Here is a 25,514-nt window from a genome sequence, read left to right as displayed (position 1 = left end):
AGCAATGCACATAATTGTTTTTAGTAGATTAAGCACAGCTAACGTTTTACTGACAAAGCAACCAACATGTCAAGTTAAGTTCAAATGGAAGTTTTTCCCAAGGATAAGCATACCTACTTGATTTCAGCTACTGATTCTCATCTAAAAAACCTGACTTATATCAGGTAAAGAAACAACATAATGACAGCAGAATTAGTTAGGAATAAAAGTAAGTTTCCTCACTTGTCATTCCACTTGGCTCTTCACCACAGTTCTTAACCATCTTGAAAAGGTCTATATATCCATGCTGGTCAAGAAAAGATTCGTTCCATCATGTGGGGAATTAGGGAAAGAAAACCTGGTACATCAAAATCAGAATATGTTACTTACACCACTAATTTGCAATGCCCTACCGCTGCTAAAAAACTGCACTTCTGTTCATTGAAGCAGCTGCAAACTCCTAATCCACTGTGTACACACCAAAGATGTTAGGTCTACTCAAAGTCTGACTTAATTCCACTTTACATATTAGCCTAGAGCTCACTTTCCTGACAACAGTCTTGTGCTTTCAACCAAATTAAAATAGATTAAAAAAAACCCAAACAAACAACAAAAACCCAACAAACTATAAGTGTACACACCTAAATCAGGTAACGAATTTGGAACAAATATCCTGTCGTACTCCTAACACGGCAGGTTTCTGGCTCAATTACTTTATAGCAGTCTTCATAAGAGATGGAGAAACCCGTCTCCCATTTTGCATCTAACCTCATTCCACTGCTCCAAAGTACTAAGAATTGCCATCAAACCATATAGAGCACTTCACATAAGCAAGAACTTGATGACAACCCAAATCTACAAAGTAAAGGACAGGCTGTAGGCAGAGAATGCTATTCACCCCACTCTCAAACCCCACTCTCTCCACACCAGGAAAGGCTGAAAAGCCATTCAGCAGTTTTACAGAACATTTCATCTCTGAATATAAATTCAGCCTAGAACATAACAAAAAGGCTGAAATGTACCTGATAACAGTGTAATGCTACATTATTTCCACTACTCAGATTTCTGCTTCCTGAATCAGGGTCTACTAACACACGCATTAAAACACAAAGGTTATTTCCACATTCATTCACTTGCACTTTGAAGTCTCATAAATGGAGCAAAACAATTAAGTATTTAAATACAAGCACAAGACAAACAAGCAGCCAATGAAATCAAACTGAGACCCAATCATTGTACTCTCTAATTGTACTTATAAAACAAGCAGCTTTTCTCTTTAGACAATGTTCAAGTCCCCTCTCTAAAAACCAGAAGGTAAAAAAAGGGAAGAAAAAAAGGAAATACCTTCCAGCAGATTTTTCTCAATAAACATAAGAGTAACAAAGGAGACCATCCAGGAGCCTTTTGCGTTCTTTGATTTCTGCCAGCAGTAAGCAACAGTACAGGCCACCCAAACGCTTTGTTATTTAATGTGACAATCTATATACCCAGCTAGAGACAAAGCACTTTTAAGAACTCTTCAAGCACATTTTCTGCTGTTTTCCTTCTCCCACTCAGTATTATTCCCACTGGTTGTTCCAAGGGCTTTGGCTATTTCAACAGTTTTAACTAAGGTTCTCTTTTTCACATCAAATTGTGTTGAAGTGCAAGACACCGACACATACGTCTCAGTACGCTTGCATTATGCAATCTGCTCTACTAGGTGCTTTTTCCACTTTTGTGATTTTTATGCTTTGTGTATGGCCTGAACCAGAGACAGATTCTTTGGAGGCAGCTACAACAAATAAATCTTGCTTTGAGTATGAAACAAAAACTTTGTCCATCAACTACACACACAGTTCAAGAGTACAAAACCAGCACAAACACATCTGAAGCAGATGCTTAGGAAGTAAATACAACTTTCAGGAAGAGCAAAGCTCTGTTTGCTAAGGAGTCAAAGGCTCTTCTCTACATGCCATGTCATGAGAAGTCAACCTGCAGTGACAGTCAGCTGGTGTTTGACAGGTGACAGAAGCTGTCAAACTCCACATCACACAGTTTCCTTTAAGCCGGGAAGCTGCTCTTGCTAGAGGCCCTCCATACAGGCGAGCACAAGCTCCCAGAAAGGCACTCTCTCAAAGACAGGCAGATCTCCTGCTGGGTGCACATGATTAAAGCAGTGAGGTAGGAGGAGAAGAGCCACCAGTAAGCACATTCTCCACCATCAGGTCTGCTTGGTAAGAAGTACTTTTGTACTCACCTTCCCTTTGCTGCGTGCTGAAGGTCAAAGCTTGGGATGTGGCAAAAAATCCCAAGCGGCCTTGGGATTATGGAACATGCAGATACACAGCCTGACAAGCTAGAAAAATCAACAAGCAGCTGTTTTCCTTGTTTAGGTGGAGAGGGTTGTTGCTTGAGATTTTTGTTTGGTTTGTCTTTCATAAAGTAGTAAGAGTATCTGCAAAATGCCTTTCCAGCCCGAGGAGAGCTTAAAGATATCGGATCCTTTCACACCTTCCCTCCTATGTTCTTTGGTAGCCTCCCATACAGCTCACAGCCCTGCTCGAGCGCGCTGAAGTAAGGGTTACCCATGCCCATGCCAAACTCAGCTTCCAGGGGAGATCTTCCAGGAGGCAGAGCTCTCACACTTCCTGGGCTGTCCCCAGTGCAGACTCCATACAGCTCCGCTGCTTTGCTGTGACCTATGCCCGGCCCCCAGAGCAACGTAACAGGCTGCAACAAAGGAGACCAGACTTGTGGTTATGGTGGTGCTTCTGCAGTTTCACATTCACACCTGCCATCAGTACTACTGCATAAGATTGTATTGCTGCTACACATTATAAAACAGCTAGAGAGAGAGTTATTTGAAAAGACAAAACAGAACTCCTGCCAGATGGAGCTGCGATTTGCCGACACGTTTCCAGAAACTCTGTCCAAAAGTCAGGCTGAAGGGCACTGAATAGAAGTAACACATCTCTGCAGAATTACAGTTCCTCAGCACAACAGAATTTCCTTTCACATCCTCTCCAGATGAACTTTCATACCTGTCTCTGAAAAGACTTCATACCGACAGCAGTGCCTGCATCTTGCAATTGAAGACTTCGTGCCTCTCTGAGTTGCTGGAAATAGCTTGTAATATTTTATAAATTGCAACTCTGGCAGTATCTAGCTAAGAAGCTACAATATAGTCTAATGCACAAAATATTTGAGGCTGATAAAAAAAGGAAAATATAACGTTATAAAGCTGAGCAAGACTCTCCTAATGAGGTTAATTTTCATACTGCTGTATTCTGCTATATTATTTTCCTGTTTCTTAAGGATTTGGGGGCTTTGTTGTTTTTGTTTTGGTTTTTTTTCCTGTGACTGAGATCTGGCCAAAGGATGAGCATTCATTTTAGTGCTTGGAAAGCCAGCAAAAAGGCAGCAAGGGTGAGAACAGGTTCCATCAAGATGAGAAGATACTGTAAAAGAGGAGTATTACTGAAGATCACAGGTGATGTTTATTATTATGGGCACACACACACAAGTGACACTGTGGAGGAAGGAAAAGCAGAACATTAAAAGAATACTTATTTAAGAGTTTTCTGCACTGGCAGCAGTCAGGACTGGCAATAAATGCAAATGCTACTTCCCCAAATCTTAGCTTGCTCTAGCTGTTGATGCAAATGAAGACGAGTTTACTTTCTTCTTATAGACAATGCTGCAACTCTAATGTGACTGGGAACAAAGGGAAGTGCCTGTCAAAGACTCAGACTCCAGAGCATGACTCTTCAGACCTATGTAGACACCTAACAGGGCTTCTGCAATGTGACTAGGTCTTGGTTCTGGTGCTTCCACATACAAAGGCTTCTCAGCTCCACACCTTTCCCTTATGTGTGATATACAGAACAACTCAAAGGCAGCACTATCTGGCCAACTTTCTGCAGTATAAGCTCTTCCTACCTGAAGATCTGCTTAAGACCTTCAAGTCTGTGCTACACTCTGGTGATCCCCAGCTGCCACTTCCCTCATAACAGACTCATACAGTTTTCAGTTCTGTGACTCTAAATGAAGGTTTGTTGCACACTGGGACAAAGGTGAAGCACAAGAAATTTTTGAACTTCTGCATGGGCTCAAATACAGAAAACAGGTTTGCAGAAAGCACTTGCAAGAATGGGAGACAGATGAGATCATGACTGCTGGAGCATCAGAGCACAAGGTACACAAGCCAGATTCTTCATCAAGGTGTTATCTATTAACCAGTGACCTCAGAACAGTAGCAGCCACATCAGGAAGCTGAGGAGTCAGGTTAGAAAGAGACATAAAGCAGTTTGTGAACTTTGCTGGTGGTCCACATACAACAGCAATATGACAACCACTCCAGAATTTCACAAGGAGAAACATACTGTAGTGACACATAATACACTTAGCCAACTCACACCAATTCAAGTTGCATCATAAAACTACAGCTTAAAAAAGAAAGCAAGAAACCAAATCACATAAAGAAAGAAAGATAGGAATGAGAATAGCTTATTCATGTAGATTTCCTAAATATTTTCTGAGAAAAAAAAAAATAAAATCACATATCGGGTCCTAGGCTGGAAACTACATTACACAAACGTACCAGGGCAATTGTATCTACTTCCTATGTTCAAATGTGCTTCCATTGCTGCTAGGGCAGTTGAACATAGCACACACAGCCATTACACAGCTATTAAAAAGATAAAAACTATTCTCAGCTTAATGTAAACCACAGATAGATGACCTCATCCTGATCTAGGTACATCAACAAAAAGCTTACGGCCTCCAAATGACTGTCATTACTTATTTGATAGAGATTTAGTAGCTCACATGAGTTCACCTTATATGACTGTAAACAAAGTCAGCCAGGTTCATTTAAATAGTTTTAAATGGTGGTTTGAGTTAAAACAGACAATTTTTTGAGATGGAACATGGATCAGTTACATAAACAAACCCACTGGTAGATCACAAATCGCCAGTGGAGTCGTGAGAAGAAACAGCTGGAAAACTTAACCTTACTTAATTTTGAGAGGCAGTGTAACTCTGTAAAAAGCTTCTGTAAGAAAAACAAAGGCAGCAACTTCCTAAAACTCAGGGATTAATAATTCAGAAACTTTTACCGGAGCTAAATTCACATGCAGAAGAACTCTGTTTAAAATAATAACTAGACAGATTATGTCAGCCATTTAGTATAGACTACAGCTCAGTACACAGGCAAGAGTGAAAAAACAAGAGACCATGCAACACCTCAGAACTACAACCCCCCGAAGTCCCTATTACAACGTATTTATACACTAATTCAAGACAACATAATTCTTTTGTAAAACGGACAAGGTCACAGGTAACAATCGACCTACACCATAAAGTGAAACAGCTGTCAGTATACCATGGATGTTTCCTAACATCATGCCTAGGCTAACATTTTTGTCAGGTACTATTGCACTTTCACATTGGTAACATTAAGAACCTCGCTTCCCTCTACATCAGTGCCTTCCCCAGCTGAAAAGCATTAATGTTAAAAAAAAAATAGCGTAAACAAGACCACAAAAAAATACAGGGCAACTCCACAGTTAAAAATAAAACAAAACACAACAGGAGAAAGCCTATAAAGAAGAAATTAATGGATTTTTAAGATGTGCTTTGATGCTGTTAAATTTCCTTCACAAGCTCTTCACATAATCTGTAGGAACACAAATTATTGCAACTTGGACATGCTGCAAACACATGACACGAGCAAGCCCTGCCCTAGTCACAGTGACTGTACCCAGATGAATCAGGGCTAAAACTCTCATGCTTACAAATGTACACTATACTTAAATTTTTCTGCCCTTCCATAATTTGCTTCAGGTTTATAGCTTAGCCTTCAGCTCTCCAATCGCATTCCAAGACATATTATCTAAAGTTTTTATTCTAGTGAAGGTGAAATGGATAATGAGCAACCTGATTATTTTCTCTGCTCTTTTGCTTTACCTGAAATATCCAAAACACTCTTGGAGATTTTTTTGCTTAAGTTCTATGTGAATTATTCTCATCTTCTCACTGCAAGGTCCTACTGAAAGACTTGAGATGCATACTGAACTTTGTCAAGATGCTGTATAGGATCATTTTAAGTGTCTCTTGAGAGTCAAACTGCTCTTTGCCATTTAGAACAAGACTTAAGAAAAGTAATAGTAAGTATGTGGGTTTTTTCTTCTCCTTTGAAGTCAGGCTACTCCGAAGCCCCAGTAACCCTATGGCACTTGATCAGCCGAACTGCAGACCGAGTCCAAAGCACACGGGACTACTAAGCTATGAAGGACCCAACCAACCACACGATAAAGACATTTCAGAGACTCTCAACTGTTCAAAACGAAGAGACCCTTGAAGTACTAAGACCCCTTCGATTTCATTTTGCACAGGGTGAATTTATCTTGCGGGGCTCTATTCTTTGCAAGACGCTTTTAAAGTTCACGGGTACACCACACTGTTTGCTCGGGACAAACGGGCGAATTGCTTCCACCGACTCCCCAGCCCTGACCCTTCCTCCAGCGCCCGGTGCCGCCACGCAGGCCGCAGCTGCTGGCAGGGCAGGCCGCGGCCCTCCCCGGGGCTGCCGGAGTCGGTGTTTCTGAGAGGAAGACCGGGCACCTCGGCCGCCGCCGAGCACGCTTACACGGCGACGGGCGAGGAAAAGCCACCGGCGGAGCAGGGCTGGCAGCCGGCACCTCACGCCGAGGAGCGCCCGTAGCGTTCGCCACAGCGGCGAGTGCGACGGCCCAGCCGCAGCTCCAGCCACGAGGCCCAGGGGAAGGCCCCTGGGGAGGGCGGGCCCGGGCAGCGGCCTCGGCGCCCACCCGCCGCTTGCGCCACCGCTCCCCCGGCCCCGGCCCCTTCCCCGCGCGGGGGAGCTGGTAGCGGGGGCCCGTGACCCACGGCCGAGCCTCCGGCTGCCGGGCGGGCCCGCCGCGCAGCACCCGCCCCGCTGCCTCCCCTCCCATCCCCTCCCATCCGCCGGCAACTCTCCAGCTGGGGCTACGGGCCCCTCAGCGCCACCGGGGCCGCCGCGGCACGGAGACGCGGCGACGCGGGCCCCCGCACGCCCACCGGCGGGGGGAAGCCGCCCGCAGCCGCCGCGGGGGGCGGCCGCCTCCCCGCCCCCGAAACGGCGGGGGCCCCGCGCCCTATCGGGAGCAGGGGGAGGGCGAGGCTCCTCCCCGGTCCCGCCGCTTTCGCGCCAGACCCCGCCGGCCTTTACCTCCCGCTGCTCGACTCGCTCGCTTCCGCCGGCGGCGGCTGCAGGGACTGTGGGGCTGCGCGGCGGCGGCGGCTGGGGAGAGGGGGAGGCTCCGGCGGAGCGTGCGCCGCGGGGACACAGTGCCGCTCTCCGTCCGGCCGGGGAAGAACAGCCCGGGAGGAGGCTCGGCTCGGCTCGGCTCGGCGCCGCGCCGCCCCCCCCCGCGCTGCCCGCCCGGGGCCCGCAGCGCCGCCCGGCCGCACCCGTCGCCGCGCCGCGAGGGGCCGCCTCAGAGGCCGGGCCTGCGGTGGGCGGGGGCAGCGGCCGCTCCCGGCCTCGGGTGCCGAGGCGGGGCGGGGGGCTCGCCGGCACCTGCCCCCCTCCACCGCGAAGGGCCCGCTTCAAAAGGAAAAGGAGAAGAAACCCGGGAGTGTGAGGGGGTGCCGCCTCCCGCCAGCTAAGGGCCGGCGGAGGGCGGCTCTCCTCCCCGGGAGGCGGCCCTCGCCACCTTTTCCAGTGGGGGCCGGTAAAACTGGACTGCCGATACCAGCTTCACGTGCTCACCTTGGAAAAGGGTAACTCTATGCTCCAGCGGTATGGGAAAACCAGGGTGAAAAGACAGACCTTGCCTGTAGAGGGCATATTGCTGGTTACAGGACGCAGGTGAGTTCAGCCAGCAGCTGGAGGTGACGGAGGTCGAGAGGAGTATGGTGAAATCGTACTAGCCATGTACTGGCAGGTTTGAAATTTGTAACAAAAAAGGACGAGTGTTTAATTTCTGGGGCCGCTGCCCTTTTTTACTAAGCAATTTCTAACGTCGCAGCAGAAGAGAAAGGTCCTACAGTCCCGAATGATGCAGTGGATCTGCGGACTGATGCTGGAGGAGAAATGGCATGTACGCGGCAGACAAGAGATGAAGAGTTTTTAAGGAAGCTGAGGAGAGCCTGGTGGGATCTGGCATCAGTGATTGCAGTGGAGCTTAAGAGCTGCAACAGAAATGAGGAGCAACTGATTAGGAGAGGGCTTCGTTATCTACAACAGGCAACGGGCATTTGATGGAGATGGGCAATGGAAGATTATGGAAAGATGAAAGGGAAGAGAGACCTGGTCCTGACAGACTGAGATGATGATAAGCAGCTCTTAAATTAGAACTGCTGTGAAGCCACCATGAAGGGAACTAGGCACTTGAACAAGAGTTTTGAATTTATCAACACAAGAAAAGGAGCAAAGCTCTTTAAAATTAAAACAAACAAACAACACAACAAAAAAACAAACCCAACACTCAAGATGAGGAGGTTCTACTGGGAAACTTTTCTGTAATTTTATAGAAGTTTGTTGATCTGAGAAATTTCATGGTCAACAAACAGGCATTAAAATATAGTTGGAAAATTACTGATGAAGTTAACCCATTACTGCTTTCTAAGAATAGGACTTTATTACATAGCCATAGGCATCCTTGTCAGCTCTGTCTCCCTGCCTGTCCGAGCAAAATAATAGGCAGGGTCTCCACTGCTTCCTGCTTGTTCATCTGATTCCCAGAAGGAGATGGGTGCCTTCCTATGCCCTATTGTCTCGAGATACCTCCCCGACATCTGTATTCAAGCGCCTCCCATCAGGGCACAATGCCTCAGGATGATGTTGGCTGGAGGTGTCCCACTGTGCTCTTCCTAGGGAACAGAAGCAACCACACTCCTGTGAAAGGGGAAAAGCATTTCCCCCCCGAGGATAGTAAGGTTGTCTCCCAGCCCGAAGGTCCCTCACATTGTGATTCATCCCATTCAAGGACCAGGTGCCATCTCCGAGCCTCACTTGTCCTTCATTTTCCTTCAAAGAGGGAAACAAGAAGTGGCCTTCAGCGCTGCTTATTTAGCACCTAATCTTACATGCTTCACAAGTCCAAGAAGTCTTAGCCAGCTTTGTCTCAGTCACTTGTACTCCCGCTGCTGCTTCCTTCTGGGGCCTGGAGAGTCTTTCCCTCTCCCACCAGGACCAACCTTTTTGCATTAGAGATGTCACTTTAGTTTTAATGCCAATAAAGAACAAGCAAGTGCAAAAATAATAGCTAGTTTTAAGGTGAACTAATTATGCATGGGTAGCTCACTATAATTGTGAAAACTACAGAAGGGTGCTCAGAGTAATTTCTCTAGAGCTTGTAGGGATTACAGTCCCCAAGTGCTGCCTATTTGGTAGCACAGCAACGGAAAGACAAATAGGTTTTATATGTAGGATTCTATATATTTCATAACAAAAGTAATGTTAGAAATTTTGAAATTGGTATTCAAAGCATTTAATGTTTTAGGAATTAAACTGATTTAGGCATTGCTAGTTTGCCTGTCACTTTGCTATATCAGTGCTTACCTTGTAGTTACATGGTGTGCAATATTTAAATAAACAAGGACAAACATTTACATTTCTAATACAATACATAAAGCGTATACATACTCATTCACAGGATGTGCTGATAAGTTTCAAAAAAGTTGTCTCTTGCTGTGACTCACAAAACGAAAATAAATAATTATTCAATACACTGATATTGTACATGTCCAGAAATCTGGAGGAAAAGCCTTGGTCAGAATTTGTGTGTGCATGTGCTGTCACGTGATGGTTTCATGCATGTACCAGGAACTGTTTCCTTACTTTGCGTGTTCAGCGTCTGGACAAGTATCAGAAACAAAATCATTTTTCTTTAAGGGTGTGATGCTGGTAATGTGTTAATCATACGTTTGGAAAAATAGGTCATGTAAATTCCAGTCTAATGACTGTGTCTTTATATTTTTAAGGTTGCCAAAAAAGAGGAAGAGAGAGGTTTTCAGTACACTTGAATCTAATAGCCTCCATTAAACTGCACTGCTAGTGGGGTGTTGCTGCTGGCACTTGATGCATAAAACTATGTTGTTCTTTGCCAGTTGTATATATTACAGTATTTGACACCATGAAAATGCCAGACTAATTTGGGTACTGGCAGATTTTCCCCTACCACAGTTAACACTTTAAATAGGAGGGATTTTGGTATCTAGACGATTATAATCACTGTAATAGAGGTTCTTTCAAGTACGTGTGTCCTTTTTTTTGAGTTTTCACACAACTTCTTCAAACATAATACATAATCACCTATTATCTGCTATTGTTTTGGGGTGGGTTTTTGTCATTCCTCTGTCTCTCCTTATGTCTACAGTTGGCTTGTTTTTTACTTGGAGTGGCTTGAACATACAGCATGTAATCTGTGCTGTTTGGCTCAAGTGTTTGGTCTTCACTGAATGCTTTAACAACAGATTTTCCATTTTAGTTTCTACATTGCTGCCTCCTCAAAGTAAAAATACTATGTTCTTGCTTATGTCATATATCACATTAAAATAGTATTATTACCAGAGTTGGGCCATAAAAACAAGGAAATGTCCGTCCCTTTTAATGTTTCTGATTATATGCAGCCTAAGTCTAGTCAGCAAATTGTGATTTCCTTTCTTCTATGCTCAAATTGTCTTTGAGGGTCTATAGTTAAAAAAGATTAGATTTTGATTTGCAAGAACAATTTGCAGCTAAACTTTCGGTGTGAAGAACATTTTGGTATGGCATGAAAGACATGTTTAACTTTGTCAGTTTTAAAGACTTCTTTTTACTTAGATTAACATGTTGAATATACCATAATAAATACTGTAGGAAAATGCCTGAGAAATTAGAGTGCATTAAAAATTCATGACTGCCTGCAGTAAATCTGAAATAAGTTATCTTTCCAGGAACTTAAGGTATAGTTTTTATCATTATTCAGAATTCTACTTTGGACCATTAATATATACAATCAAAGCCCCAAATTATCATGGGTTTTTCCTTTCTTCAGAAAGGAGAGATGAAAAGAGCCCTCATCTAGTTCCTGCAGAAACCATTTTCATACAAATTGATTCGGTCCCTCCATGCTATAACCCTTCCTCTTCCTAAGAAGCCTTTCACATTCTGTTGCCAGCTTTAGGTTTCATTTACCACTGGGGGAAATAAAAAGTATTAGCTTTTCTCCACCCCCACCTTTTTTTAATGGATTTACCTTAATGCTGATTTAAGATGTTTAACTTGGCTTCTTGAAATGTCTGTGTCTCCAGTTAATATTACTTTTCTCCATGATCTTGGAGTTTGTGTTCTTACGAAAGATAACTCCTACCTCAGCCAGAATTTGATTTCCGAAGTAGCAATTTAATTCTTTAAGTAAAAAAAAAAAGGGGGTAGGGGAGGAAGGATAGAAGTTTTATAAAAATAAATGTTCGTAGAATAACTCACATAAATGTCTTGTCTCCTCCACTGCTCTCCAGATTTAAGTCAAATGCATAGTGAATTGTGGTGTTTTATCTCCATAAAGGTACTCCACATCTGGCTTCTATACTTGAAGTATATTGATCTTCTGTTCCATATAGCTAACGATTCCGTAGTTAAATGTAGAAACAGGTTGGTATCACTGCAGTAATATTAGTTAATTCACATATACATCTTTTAATTCCAAACAGCATATTTTTACTACACCTATATTACAATAATGCCTTAATTCCCTTTATACAGGGTTCTATTTCAGCATTATTTTAAACAGGGAAAAAATAGTATTTAGAAGCAGCAAAAATCTAGATCATGGGGCAATTTTTGCCCCACTGAAGACTATAGCAAAAATTCTGCTGATTTCAACAGGATCAGGTTTTCAGGTGAGTGGGTCACAGTAATTCCAGCATTACCACTAATGAATTGAGAAGTTACTTAACAAATCAGTGCTTTGATTCACCTGCCCATCGGTAAACTATCAAAGGAATTTATAAGGTTACCACTGAACATTAATAGTTGTAAATTTTCAAATTCTTGTTTAAAAGCATTCTAAAGCAGCATATTACTAGTCTTTAGTTAAAGTACTTGTACTTTAATGAGATACTCCAGATATATTGCAGAACAGAAATAAAATTTGCTTACTATACCTGATACACTAAACATTGCCAAAACATATGCACTACAAAGATGATTGGGTTTTTGGAAAGAAGATGCAGAGAGATGATGACAATAAATGCTGTAATCCAAGAAGTAAAGAATTATACTTAATTGTATCTTCTCTGCAGGCAAAGGATGAGGTCATGCTTATACAGTTGACAGAAGCCTCACTGCTACAAGGACCTTCTGAATTTGGAATAAGCTCACACTTCAGTTTTGATTTGTGGTGAATCTGATTCCTGTATTGGATGTTCTCTGCTATGCAGTTTTTATCAATCTGATATGTCAAATTTCATGGTTATCAAAAATCCATCCTGACTTGTTTAAACTGCAGAAAGGAAAAACAAACGATGCTTAGTATGCCTCCTTGGCACATGATAAAAAGTAATAAGCTGACTTTCATTGTAACTGTCATGTTTTTATCTATTGAGTATCACTGCCTTTATTTTCAAAAACTGCATTGATCCTATCCCATAGCAAAATTTAATATCAGAGATCTTAAGAGATCAGTGTATTTAAGACATGGCCTAAGAACAAGGCTAGCGGTAAAACTGCATATCTGTATTATTTTAAAAAATCAGATTTCATTTATATCACTGCAGTAATTAGACCAAGCTTAACAGAAAAAAAATGAATAACGTTTGACACTTCTGTAAGTTTTACCATCCCCAAAATGTCTTGTAAAAAAACCAAAACAACCATGGGGGATCCACTTTATACCTCAGTTAGCTGAGACCATGCATCTCAAACAAAATGCAACAGCTGTTTAACTACGCCATTCAGTATCACAGAGTAGGTTAACAGACAGTTACTATTCAGTTGAAATTGTAGAACTCTGTAAGCAGGGTGCTGTTATCTGAACTGGAATTTGACCAGGACGTGAAAGTTTACTTACTGCTTTTTACAACACAATTGTATGCTGATCAAGAAAGAGGGCGTTTCTAAGGAACGGTATCATTAATGGCCTCCATTCGTTGGTAAAGCCAGAGCTGTAAGAACAAAACTGCCCCGGGACAGAAAATCTCCAGGTTTCCAATATGCAAGATAACTGCCTTCAGGCAGTTGTTAAGACAGCCACGGCTGCAGAAGAAATTGCACTGATTTTGAACTGAGCTAAAATTTTCTAGGTTAAGACAGAACTAACATCATTCAAGAAATTTGCAGTGAGACTTCAGTGTTTAATTTTCTTGGGCAGCTGAGCTTCGTCTGGGATATCTTAGAGTCAAGTCCCTAACATAAGTGATAGCTACTGAATCCAAATCATCTGATGTCAGACTTTGTCTTCTCTAAGGATAAAATAGGGCAGAGGCAGAAAGGGAAATAAGTTTGTTTCTTTTAGTTGGAACAGGATCATATTAGATGTATTAGAGGGTTAAAATAATCTTGTGTTCCTACCTGTTTACGTTAACCACGATAGCATGTAAAAAGTACAAACTACCTTGCTCATATTAGGATTTTATCACATAAAGGTATTCTGTATCACTTAAAGTAACTGTTTTCCTTAGAGCAAAACAGATGCATTTCCTCAAATACATTAATTCCCAAGTTTACTTAATGTGACCAAGTCATGGTGAGATACAGAATTAAACACTTGAAAACAAACCATTTACTGAAAAAGTTAATTTGACATTATAAAGAACAGAAAAAAAGCTATAAGTTACTGTTTTCTTTTGACTATGTAATATTATTTCAAGTAAAATTTTGGCTTCTTTTAGTTTATATATTTTCATATTCTATGGGTTTTGTGATGTTAAAGGTTATCAGTCCATTTCACCTTACTAAAATACTGGGGGAAAAAATCATTAAAACTTTTCAGTGATTCTAAATAAAACCCAGTACTTTCATTCTACTGGAATTTTTGAGATGTCTATTGTTTGCCTCGATTCAGAAATTCTTAAATGTTAAAACATTGGACCTTGCTGCAGAATGAAATTTCTAAGTAGATCTAATGTTAAGTATGATCCTGAATTTTAGGCAAGTTTCAATCATCTATTAATGTCACTTGAATGAACAAATGCTTTTACCTGTCAAGACAGACTCGACTCTGTTGTCTGTACAATTCATTTACCAGAAGTTAATTGCTTGCCAATCATAAGTGATTTACGAATCCATTTACCTCACAGTGACTGACCTTCAATTAATAGAAGATTAAAACAATATAAAAATCATTTAATTCCTTTCTCCAAGGAGTTTCATAGAGGCCTTATTTCCAATTACAGATCCTACCCAGACCTGTGTACTTTATAAAGTTTTCTGATACCACAACTCAATGGCTTCAAAATTCTACGATATACAAGTATCTTGCAGGTTTCCTGCTTAGTGTCAATTTTCCTTATTCACCATTTGTTACACAAAAGCTGGCTAGCTACAGCAACCCTTGCACTTGACCTCTGTCATGGACATCTGCAAATTACTCCAACTGCTTATAAAAATAAATTAGGAAACTTGTTATGGTCTAAACCCACTAGCACTCATTTATTAATTAAATTTCACTAACTAGTTTCTAAACTTTAATAACTTGTATGCTGCATGTCTTATGCTGAAACAAGAAGCCAAGGAGATGGGGGAAGGGAGCAGAGAGTGACGAGCATTTAAAAACAGCTGTATAGACTACTTTTTTTTTTTTAAAGGAAATCCTTTGTTCAGTATGTGATTCTTTGTAACTGTCACATGATAGAACCTAATTATTTAGCTAGGAAGCCGACTCCATGGCTGTTTGGTCGCTGCTGAATGGGGAATAAGGCCTTCTTTTGCTTTCCTGTAAATTCTGACCTCTTTTTTTTTTTTTTTGTCCCTTTAAAATCCACCTATCGCTTCTACTTTTTAACATTTCACACCCTCTGTCACTGGAAATGGGGCCACGTTCTTTCCCAGTGAATAACACCAGCAACAAAAGAAACTCAAATTTAGGAAGCCGCAGGCAGCTAAGGACCACCTTACAGTTTCAGAGACATAAAATGACAGTCACAACAGTTTCCGATTTATTTGAGGACTAGGTAAAAATTAGTTAGCTCAGACCTGCCAAATTCATGCCAATTCCAAGTCCAGAGAACAAGGGAGTCAGATCTAAAGACAAGCTCCACCCCACCCTGCCCTAGCTTATGACATTCAGATTGGTATCTGTAACCAGATTTAGCTCACACACACAATTCAGGATGGAGCAGAGGTGGTGTAATTTGGATCTGGGCCCATCTGTAATAGACAGCTTATTAAAGGAAAAAAAAAACCAAAACCCAAAAACAGTTGATACAACTGGCATGAAAACATGTTTAAGCTTTCCTCAAATAGATGATCAAACATTGAACTCTTTCAATTACTTTATTCATCTATTTACAGTCCCCAAAACCTGGAAGAAAGAACACACTAATTTAAAAGAACACCGAAATGGGAATAATTCGTATTTTCTATGTAGTTCTTCAATTTCTGAGCTATGATTTCTTCTTCTGTGCAACAGTGATGGTTAGGAGAGAACAGTGTGTACCTCAAAATCAAGTAAGAATTTTATCTTTCCATCAGTGTTATGAACTTGTGTATTTTCCACATACAAAAAATAAACTATATATACTACACAGTACCGAAGAGTAGAAAATGAAAAGGTTAAATACTCAGCAAAACCAATTGCCAATTTTCCCCTTATCCATACACATGTTGGTAATTATTTTCCTCAGCAGCATTATGCAGTTTGTGACTCTGAAGACTCTTAAAGGCAAATGTTTTTGGACTCTCCTAATTGTTGCTGGTTATACATTTACTTTTCAAATTCCATAGTGATCAAAAGCACATATAAGTAAATCCCTATCTGGATTATGTTTAAACCTATTATTAGGATTGAAATAGAAAACAAACAACACTTCCATAATTTAAGCTTGTTTCATTTACCTTTCAACACTCTACACTGTCAGGTTCACCCCTTTGTAGATGGCAGGTTGCATCACTCCAAGTGCAGCTGCAGCCACTGTCACACGTATGTTCTTCCCCAGGCTCAGTAAGAAGACATTTACTAACCATGGCAGCATCAAAACAGCAGGCAGGACATATGCATGCAGAAACAAAAACGCCCAATATAATTTGATGTAGCTCTCCAGCTGACCTGGAACTCCCCTTCATGTGTAAACAGGGGGCAAAAGAAACCCACAACAATCTCCTTTTTAACTTTGAATTTTAATAGTATGCTCTGTTTTTTAAAAATCTTCTTGCAAGTCTGTTCAGCTCGTTTCAGAAAAGATTACTTTTGTAGCTTCCAAACATGCAAAGCCAAAATCTAATTCAAAAGAAGCCTTTATATTAAGTAAATATGAACTGTAGGTGTAACTAGTTTTAAGATATATAACAGAACATTTAATCATATTGTTCTCAGAATTTGGCTTCTCCAGTTCACCTTGAATTTGGCAAAATTGTACTTACTGATCACAAATAATTATATTTAAAATATACTTGCAATTCACTCAGGGCTATTTATTTCACCTTCTATCTCTGCATTTTTTGCTTGCTCACGTGAAACTCCTTAATGCTCTGCCAGCTGCAGATTCTCTACCACGTGTTCATCTTTGGTCTTCCCATTTCTCCTGTTCATTCATACCTTTTCTTGTATTCCCATTTCTCATATCTGGCAACAGGTCAAGGGACAAACCTTTTAGAAAGGAGCACAGAGACAAACACCAAAATAAGGGTTTGATAAGACAGACAAAATTTTACTGCAAATTTGCTTAAATTCAGGAAACTATAAAGCCCTTGGGTTTTTCTTATTCATAGATTATGTCAGCATTTGTGTACTTCCTTTAGTGTTACTTCTTTCTTACTATATGAAGCTGCTTCCTTAGGGGGTTTAAGGATGTATTGCTAGATAAATTTTTTCTCCCCTGGAAGTAACACTGTTCTCTCTTACTATATTCAGAATCTGATAGACTTGTCAACATATTTTTTCATTTACATCTTTTTTATGATGAAGCTGTGTGAGAGAACATATTGTTACAGTTCTTGAAGCAAGGATACAAGCCTAACAGAGTGCATCCAGGCAGTGTCAACCTAAATGATACTGAAAATGCATGAAAAGAATGGTTCACTCAAGTTTTCTTCTCCATGTGCTAGATTAGAGGTGGCTGCTGAGCAGATCTTGAAGGAAGTTTAAAACATGTTGATTAAATATAGATCAATGGCATTCCATAAGCAAAAACTGAGTACATCTGAAGTACTGACCTACATGTTCACATGCTGGCTAAAAGTCTTTGTCTGCCTCTTTAACGGTCTCAGATAAAGGAAGTTTACAATTTTAGCATGCACTTTCCTGAAAATATAAATGTTTAGGTATAAGTACGCAGTGTCTGGAAAATAAAAAGAACAACACAGAGATACACTTAAGAAAGCAAGTGTTCATGTGCTTGATACAGTGTAGTTATAGTATATTACACAGAGTACACATGAGCTGCCTTGCCACATTCAGATAGGATATAAATAGTCGTATTAGATGTTGGTGAAATTGTAAGTGGATACGTATCAGTCTACTTTACAAGCAGTAATCCCTCTGCTGGCATTTAATATCATCACCTTCAGCAATCACTCTACCATCATGGACTTTCTTATATTCCATCACGGAGAATTTTTGGTTAGAGATCTGACTATTGTGAATACAGCTTTTCTATTACTAAGCATTCATGTTTGTCAAGACTACGCTTTTCTCATTTCTATATTTGCTCTTGCTTTGTCTAGCCTACTTATGCTTTGTCTACTCAATACCTGATATTCTGTCCTGTCTCGGACACCAGTTCTTTGTCTGCTTTGTTAAATACCCATTCAAGTACTGCCTCAAATAACCTTAGTTACCTTCTCTGCTGCCACACATCCTGAATTTAGGAATATCTTCCTCCACTGATACTCAGTATTCCCTGCTGCTGGATCACTACGTTGTCAGTGTGCTCCTCGGTCATGCTGCCTGATGACCTGTGTGGGTGCAAACATCCAGTGCATTAACTGAAGTAGAATCATAAGTATGAAGTGGCTGGAGCTGCACAATCCAAAGCACTAATTTTATTTCGTAAATACAAATGCAAATTGTTCTTTACAAGGGTTTGAAATTCCAATTTTCATATTCAAGTTCCCAAATGGTGTAGTGGTGTAATGTTTTAATGATTGTCGCCTCAAGCCATTCACAAAACACATGGATTGAATCATCATTAGTTTGTTTCCTAGCAGCATAAACCTATATGATCAATATATTTCCTGACTTTGTTCAAAGGCAAACTGTAATGATTCTACTGCTCACAGAGTCATACCCAAACACTTTGATGCCTCCCTGAGTTTGATAAATGCAACCCCTTTTTAAGCCTCTGAATAGTACACCACATACCTATCCATCATCGTGAAATGACCCCATCATTACAGTACAGCTCTGAGACTGCACATCCATTCATCAGACATCTTTCTTTGACCATGATGGTAAATTCCAAGTTCATATTAATTTGCAAAGGTTCATATCATTCTTTTCTTTACTGCAAGCAGCAGACATGTATCTGTGAAAGAATTAGGAACAGCAGCATCACAAATACCATCGATAAGTTTCATGAAGGAGACTCTTAATCAGAATTTGTTAGTACCACACATGTTCTCATTTTTCAACAGATCATAGGACAGTTCTTATCTAATGGGGCTGAGGGAAAGACTCTGCTCATATTGTCTTCTCTCCACTAGGCAGCCACCATGGGCTACGTATATTACCAAACTTCCCCAATTTCCTTGGTGGCTTTTCCTGTAACCAGTCTCACTCAGAAATTCCCCAAATCTGCCTTGTTGTTTGAAAAAATAGCGAGCAAACATAAAGAGCCATACACTACTATTAAAACTGCAGGTAACTGCAGATTTTCTTGCAGCCTTGCTGGGGAAAAAAAAAAATAATCCAGGAAGGACTTTACAGAATGGAAAAGTTGAATTTGAAATGGATTCCTTTTAAGTGACCTTCGGCTGACGACATAACGCTCTTTGTCAAAACAGCTTCTGCTGTGCAGCAAGTATTAGAGAGCCGATAAAAGGCTAATGAAAAATACAGGCTATTCTTGAATGTGCCATAAATAAAATAACTTTACTTAATTAATAAAAAGAGAATATAAGCTAACTTCATGCTTAATGGTCTAGCTACAAAGACCGTTCATAAATTCAGTTACCTGGGATCAAATTTATCCAATCAGAACCTGTCCAACAGAAACCAGAAAAACTTGAAGAATAGTTGATCCATCCATGGTTTCCCTTATAAAAGCCTGAAAAAAATATTTTATCTCAAAAAGTAGAGAGATTTGACTGGTGAAATGCTTAATTTTTTGCTGTAGCAACTTATCAATGTGAATTCTGAGAAATTATTGATAGTGACAGGAAGAAAATTGAAGCTTTTGAGATGTGGTACAAGTGAAGACCCTTGCATATCTCCTGGGCAGAAAAGATGATAAATGCTCATATTAAATATATTATTGGAGAAAAGTAGACTTGGTTGTCAGAAATGAATAGGTGTAAATGTATGTGCTTTGGACACATCAGGAGCAGAGATGGAAATAACCTTGAGAATGTAATTATGGAGTGAATGGTGACAAGTCATCGTAATAGAGAGCAGCTAGGAAGGAGGTGGATAGATGGCACACAGTAGGCTGCTGTGACTTCAGTTTCTGAATGCTCAAAACTAGCAACGGATCAAGGAGGCTTCTAAAAATTCTCCTATGAAATCACCAATATGCAGGTGCCAATAAATTGATTTTACTTCACTTGCAAGCAAAGGAAACAAGTGCAACTGTTCTGTCAATACAGTATTTTGTAAATGACAAGTGTATTTGCAAGTATACACTTTTTCACAATGGCTTAAAGATATTGGCAATGACAATCCTTGTCATTTCTGAATGTGCCTTGATACCACAAAAGTCCAGTGGCAAGTATAACTGCCCTATCTCGGAGTAAGACTCAGAATAAGGACATTTTCAGACAGTACAGAAGAAAGCCCTCCTTACCTAAACCAGAGCAAAATAACATTTAGACAATTATGGCTAGGGATCCATTTCAAAGGAGTGCATCATCCATACAATATTTGGTCCTCCCCTTAATTCAGAACTAGTGGTACTCCATGAAAAGTCAGCGAGTCATGGGACTCTTTTCGTCTCCAGCTGCTTGTCTCCATGAGATAATACACACAAGTCCTCCTCCACCCTTTTACGTATTTGTCAATGTAGATCATGGGAGACACACATTAAGTCCCTGTTTTCAGGACAAACATGCTTTTTGGTCTATTCTTAGATGGGAGTAATTTCACTGCAAATATCCTCTGGAATGGGACGCCTTTTAGGGCTCTTTTGTTATTGCAGCCCACATTGTGAAGAAACCCACCTTTGACTCAGGTGAGTGTAACCACTGTTCTCAATTTACAGCAGTTGTAAAAACCCATAAATTCTTTTATAAAATAGGTAGTTAAAACAATTAGGTGCTGTTACCAAGATACATTATGCTGCAAAGTTTAATTAGAAACCTCAGGGATAACTCTGAAGATCCAGTGCAGCAAACTTAGAGGCTATAATTTTAACTGGAGGAGCTGTGTACAACCACATGTGTGAGAGAATCAACAGACAGACAAAGAGGAAAGATGACCGGAAGCAAGGACCAATACCAAAGTCAAAAAGCTAAGGGAGAAAGCTTCAGTGCAAAACTGAGGACAAAAAAATATTTTCCAGGGTTGGATTTTTCCTGAGTTCAGAGGAACTGGTGTATTGCAGGAAAAAATGTGTATCATTCAAAAAATAAATAGGTTTTCATTAGGGGGGGGGCAGTCATGATTAGGAGAGAAAGCAACTTGCTAGATATCAAAAACTGGCTAAACGCTAGACTTGAAAACAAGTAATTAAGCTTTTTTTTTGCTTTTTTTTGCTTTTTTTTTTCCCCTTTTTTTTTTTCCCTCTTGACCTATTTGACTGCGACTTAAAAAATTTAATAGTGAAGGACCACACTCCACCACCTGGTTCTGCAAAGCAGGAGCTTTCAAGAGCATAGCTATTATTAGGAAGACAAGTGCTTTCCTAACCCACCAGATAGGATTTCTTACTTGTCTGGCCAACTGACTGACAGGTATGACTTATTCTGCAGTTCATTACACACTGTTGTGTCTTGATACAACTGTTTAGTTCTTGATCATTATTACTATCCAGGTTTACTGTACTAACAAAGACCTGAGGACAACCGTTAAGCTGTTCCTGCAAAGATGTGCGCATAGCTTAATTTAATCAACATGAATTAAGGGATTTTCTGTGCTTAAAGTAATCACTCCATACTCTCTTCTGTTTCACCTGAAAGCCGTTTTGTTCTGAAAACCTTGTGCTGTGTTATTTCCCTCACCAATAAAAACACATTCTTCTTTTATTGGTACCTTCCTCTAACCTCTCCTGACGTGATACAGAGAAAGAACCACCCCACAAGAGTGTTCAGCACCCTTTATTTCAGTCTGCTTATAGACTACACTTGCAGTAGTAGTCTAAAATACATTAATAAACAAATAAACAACAAACGGATTGGAGTAAATACATTCCAATAAAAATAAAGGGAGTAAAAGTAAATAAATTCCAACCTAAATTTTGTCCAGGTAGGGACTCAATAAAATCTGGGTAAAGACTAAAGGACTGGGTCTTATTATTAGACAGAGCCATCCATTAAAACCCAAGGGATCATGTGAACCTGGCTACAGCTGTACAAGAAGCAGAGTCCAAGTCAGATCTCAGCTGCTTGCTGAAATTAGAAGGGTGAAGGTCAAACAAGCAAAGGCAACAAACCAGACACTAGCAGCTGTAATCATATCTGGGACCAGATTTCAGGACTATTCAGATTAAGAGTACCACAGGTCAGTTTATCTGAAGCTTTTATGTTTGCACATTCTGAAAATGCCATGCATATATTCAAGCTAATTGGCAGTTAAGTGTTCATTCATACCTCCCTTAATTGGGTGTGATATCAGAACAACACACTGTGTTTTACCCCTTTAGAGCTTCAAATGGTGCAGAAGTACGAATCCCTGCTTCTCTTCTGAGACAAGATGGACCATTGCCTAATCATCCCATGATTACAGAACTGCACCTACTCCTCTCTCAACCACCTTGCTGATCATGATTTGCCTAAGGCTCATTCAAAACATCATGTATCTGACTAACAGCATCTAAATTAATAGCTATCCTAAGAGTGCTCTGACAGTTTTACACTAGTATGCTGGCAAAATACTCCCGCTGTGGACCTAGGGTATGTCAGCAAGGTTGTGTTGATACCAGAACCTACAGTCAGACAGCAAATTATACCAGGAATGGATCAGTCTACCAGTAGAAACTGTACCTGATGGCTTAGGACTCCAACAACTTTGACGCTGAGGGGTGGTCAAAATTTTCATACTGCTGACTAACCATTACCTGTGAAAGCAGAAATCTAGTGTGAACCTCTCCTAGATACTAAACTTTCTACTGATGTATTTCAGGACTTTTTCAGTGTTATACTACACATATGAAATCCTGAGAATTAAAAATCTTCAACCATTACTCCACGGTAATTAATTGCTAACTTCACTCTTTGTCTGAAGTCTGCAAGAAGACAGAGAGAGATCTTGGTCCTCAACCAAGAGTACTCCAGTGTAAGGCTTCACGAACAACTTGCTCAAGATGAAATAAAATTTTAATTAAATGAGCAAACTTTGCCTGGCACTTTCAAGTGAAATCTTTGAACTGCCACATCTAACTACATGTTAGTTTCAGTGCACATATGCTTTAGAACGCAAGAGTTTATCTTATTCTTCAGTGGAAAATAAAAGTGACTGGAAGTGCGTACTAGAGGCTCTGCTCTGTGTCCTTAACTTAGACTAAAAGCAAGTTGTGGGAGCATAGCACTCTACCTTTTCATTCTTATTCCTACTTCATGACCTGTTGTATAAAAATTTCTTGGTAAAGATGGTGTCAGTTTGTGAAAAACTTGTAACCACAAGATTACAATAAAACATTATGGCATTGTAGGTCATATTAATGATATACATAAAATCCCGCTTTTCAATAACAATAAAACAATACTTGAAAATAAACATTAAAAAAATGGACATTCTGAGACTTAGGTGAAATTTCTAGATTATAACACCCATAATACTTCAATTCTGCTGAAAGAGAAGCCTGCCTAACATCTTCCTAGCTTTATGCTTGGGTCATAAAAAAACCTCAGCAAAGATCACTTTGAATTTATTTATTGCATCATCTTTACTAACTTACATTCTCTCTTTTTCTATTTAAATTGAAGACAGCTCATATAGGTTTTTGATGCATGTTTTCTTTTTTTAGTTACAGAATAATTTTCTAGGATTTGTTTCTGATTTATTGTGTTAATACAAGTGTATTAAAAATAAGGAATCTACACCAAATTGTTTATATTAGTCATTTGATTTGGGAAGCAAAGTACCTAATGTAACAAACATAAGGATAAAACCCCCAAATTTGTTAAAAGTGTAATAGTTCTGACAGTACATATTATTTTATTGACAACAAATAAGAGTTGATAGCTAGTCTGAGTACTTCAGCTCTAAGGCAAATCTAAATGGCCGCTGAAGTTTGCATTAGGAAAAAGATTAAACGCTTGGTGTTGGCTTTATTTGTTTATTAAATCAGTACAACCTTGTTAAAACTGCATGGTGTATCCCACTCTTACAGTCACCTGTCTGTTGTGAGTGCCCAAATCTATCGATCCTTAAGCCTGGAGAGAATAATTTTATCTAAGCCTGGACTCACAGCCAGATTTAAATGTCTTGTCTGGTGGCACCCTTCTAGATTTCCAAATCACTGTCTGAGATCTCCTAAGTGTTCCTTGCAACTCTCAGCCATTTTCACTGTAATCCTTCTGAGCTGATTTCATAGAGGCTATGGACATTCAAGGCTTTAAGTCCCCTAGGACAACACTGCAGGGAGACAAGGAACACGGGTAGGACAGCAATTTCCTACCCACATGCTATTACACCAGAAGTACCAGAGAGCTCCTCAGTCGTCTTCAGTATGTTTTCCTCCCACATCTTGTAAATCTGGAATTTGGCATACTTCACCATGATCTTACTTATTTATGCCTTTCCCATCCCCTCACCCTCCTGCATCTTTCCTGCGTGGATGGCAGGCCGTGCCAGCCCCTCTGCTGTGCCCAGCGAGGCCCCTGTCACACACGCGCAGCCCCTGGGGAGAAACCTGTCCCTCCACGCAGCTTGGTCCCAGCCTCCCACCTTTAATTTGTAGAAAATTCATTAGAGATTTTAAAAACTGAGAAAAATGATACTTTTAGCTGGTTTGAGTAGCCAAGAATAGTCAGCTGAAGACCCCAAATTACTCTTCATCAGCTAAAAATCATCTTTCAGCTGTCACGCACCTTCTCTGAGCAGGGTGGGCATCTGGAAAACACTTTATAGCCACCTATACTTCAGACATGCAGGGCACATAATGCAGATTCAAAACAGACAGATATATCCCACTTTGCTACTAACTTTCCAGACATACTCCATCTCTTGGAAATATGAAAGAATATTAAATTACAGAGACATTTTGCATGGAAGGATTTCCTGAGTTGGCTGGCGAGGGCTCCTTCAGTCTGCATATTCAAGTTTCTCCTGAAGATTTATAACTAAATTAATGTTTGAGAAACTCATCTGCCAACAACGAGGAAGAAAAATTTGGACGTTGAGGCAGGGATGCTGCTCTCTCTCCCCCCCCTCCCCCCCCCCGTCTGCCTGAAGAAGGGCTATTGACTCCTACATCCACAGCACTCTCCGTGCCACCCCACGCACCATTTCCCCCCCCCCCCCATTTTCTTATTTATCACGCCGACCAGGCCTCACCACCGGCACCAGATGCCTGAGGGACCGGCCAGAGGAGACCGCGCAGCCATGAGCAGCCCGGCTCCCTGAGGAAGCGCAAACATGCCTCTCCCCCTCCCGCACACGGCGCTGCCGCCCTGCAGCCGGGAACCCGCCGGCCCCCTCCCCGGCAATCCCGGCAGCCGGCCCCACGCCGCCCAGGCCTCGCCCTCGGAGCGGGCCGTTGCCCCCCGCCGCCCAGGAGGAGAGCCCCGCGGCGTCGGGGCTCGGCCGGAGAGCGGCCCTCAGGCCGCGGCCCGGCCCGGCCGCTCCGGGGGTTTTGGCGCCAAGCGGGAGGCAGCGCTGCGGCGGCCGCGCCCGGTACTGCCCGCCGCCGCCGCCCTGCGCGGGGCTCGGCGGGCTGCGAGACTTACTGGCCGGCCTCGCCCCTGCCCCGGGGCTGGGGCTGGGGGATCCTGGCTGGGCGGCGCTGCGGGCCCGGCCCCAGGCCCGAGGGCGGGCGGGCGGGCAGGGGGAGGGGGGCGGCGCGGAGCCTCCTCCGGGGCTGTTCTTCCCCGGCCG

At 41.4% G+C, this 25,514-nt stretch overlaps 1 protein-coding gene and 1 long non-coding RNA gene across 12 annotated transcripts in view; both read right to left on the bottom strand.

Annotated features, from left to right (window-relative positions):
• N4BP2 (NEDD4 binding protein 2) overlaps positions 1-7,789 on the bottom strand; it is a 44,106-nt gene extending 36,317 nt beyond the window's left edge. For 2 of the 3 annotated variants that reach the window (XM_075024701.1, XM_075024716.1), the window contains exons 1-3: positions 7,193-7,789; positions 2,219-2,691; positions 223-337 (exon numbers count right to left, since the gene is read on the bottom strand). The gene's annotated coding sequence lies outside the window, so the exon portion shown is untranslated. The remainder of the gene's footprint in view (positions 1-222; positions 338-2,218; positions 2,692-7,192) is intronic. The other variant, XM_075024707.1, reaches the window with a different exon arrangement.
• A 157-nt stretch (positions 7,790-7,946) lies between these two features.
• Positions 7,947-25,506, bottom strand: LOC142029766 (uncharacterized). 9 transcript variants are annotated; one of them, XR_012650026.1, is made up of 10 exons: positions 25,367-25,506; positions 18,468-18,630; positions 17,945-18,061; positions 16,589-16,754; positions 16,004-16,124; positions 12,115-12,452; positions 11,438-11,571; positions 9,055-9,165; positions 8,753-8,838; positions 7,947-8,157 (listed from the first exon to the last, which is right to left on the bottom strand). It is a non-coding gene; the product is annotated as an uncharacterized LOC142029766 (long non-coding RNA). The 9 variants fall into 9 exon arrangements; XR_012650018.1 differs by having other exon boundaries at positions 8,753-9,165; XR_012650027.1 differs by having other exon boundaries at positions 8,753-9,165; positions 16,619-16,754.
• Between the last annotated feature and the right edge of the window lie 8 nt (positions 25,507-25,514).

This window comes from Buteo buteo, chromosome 1 (assembly GCF_964188355.1).
Source record: "Buteo buteo chromosome 1, bButBut1.hap1.1, whole genome shotgun sequence".
Lineage (NCBI taxonomy): Eukaryota > Metazoa > Chordata > Aves > Accipitriformes > Accipitridae > Buteo > Buteo buteo.
Note: the sequence above shows the minus strand (reverse complement) of the source record. Positions and strands in the feature narration are given on the sequence as shown.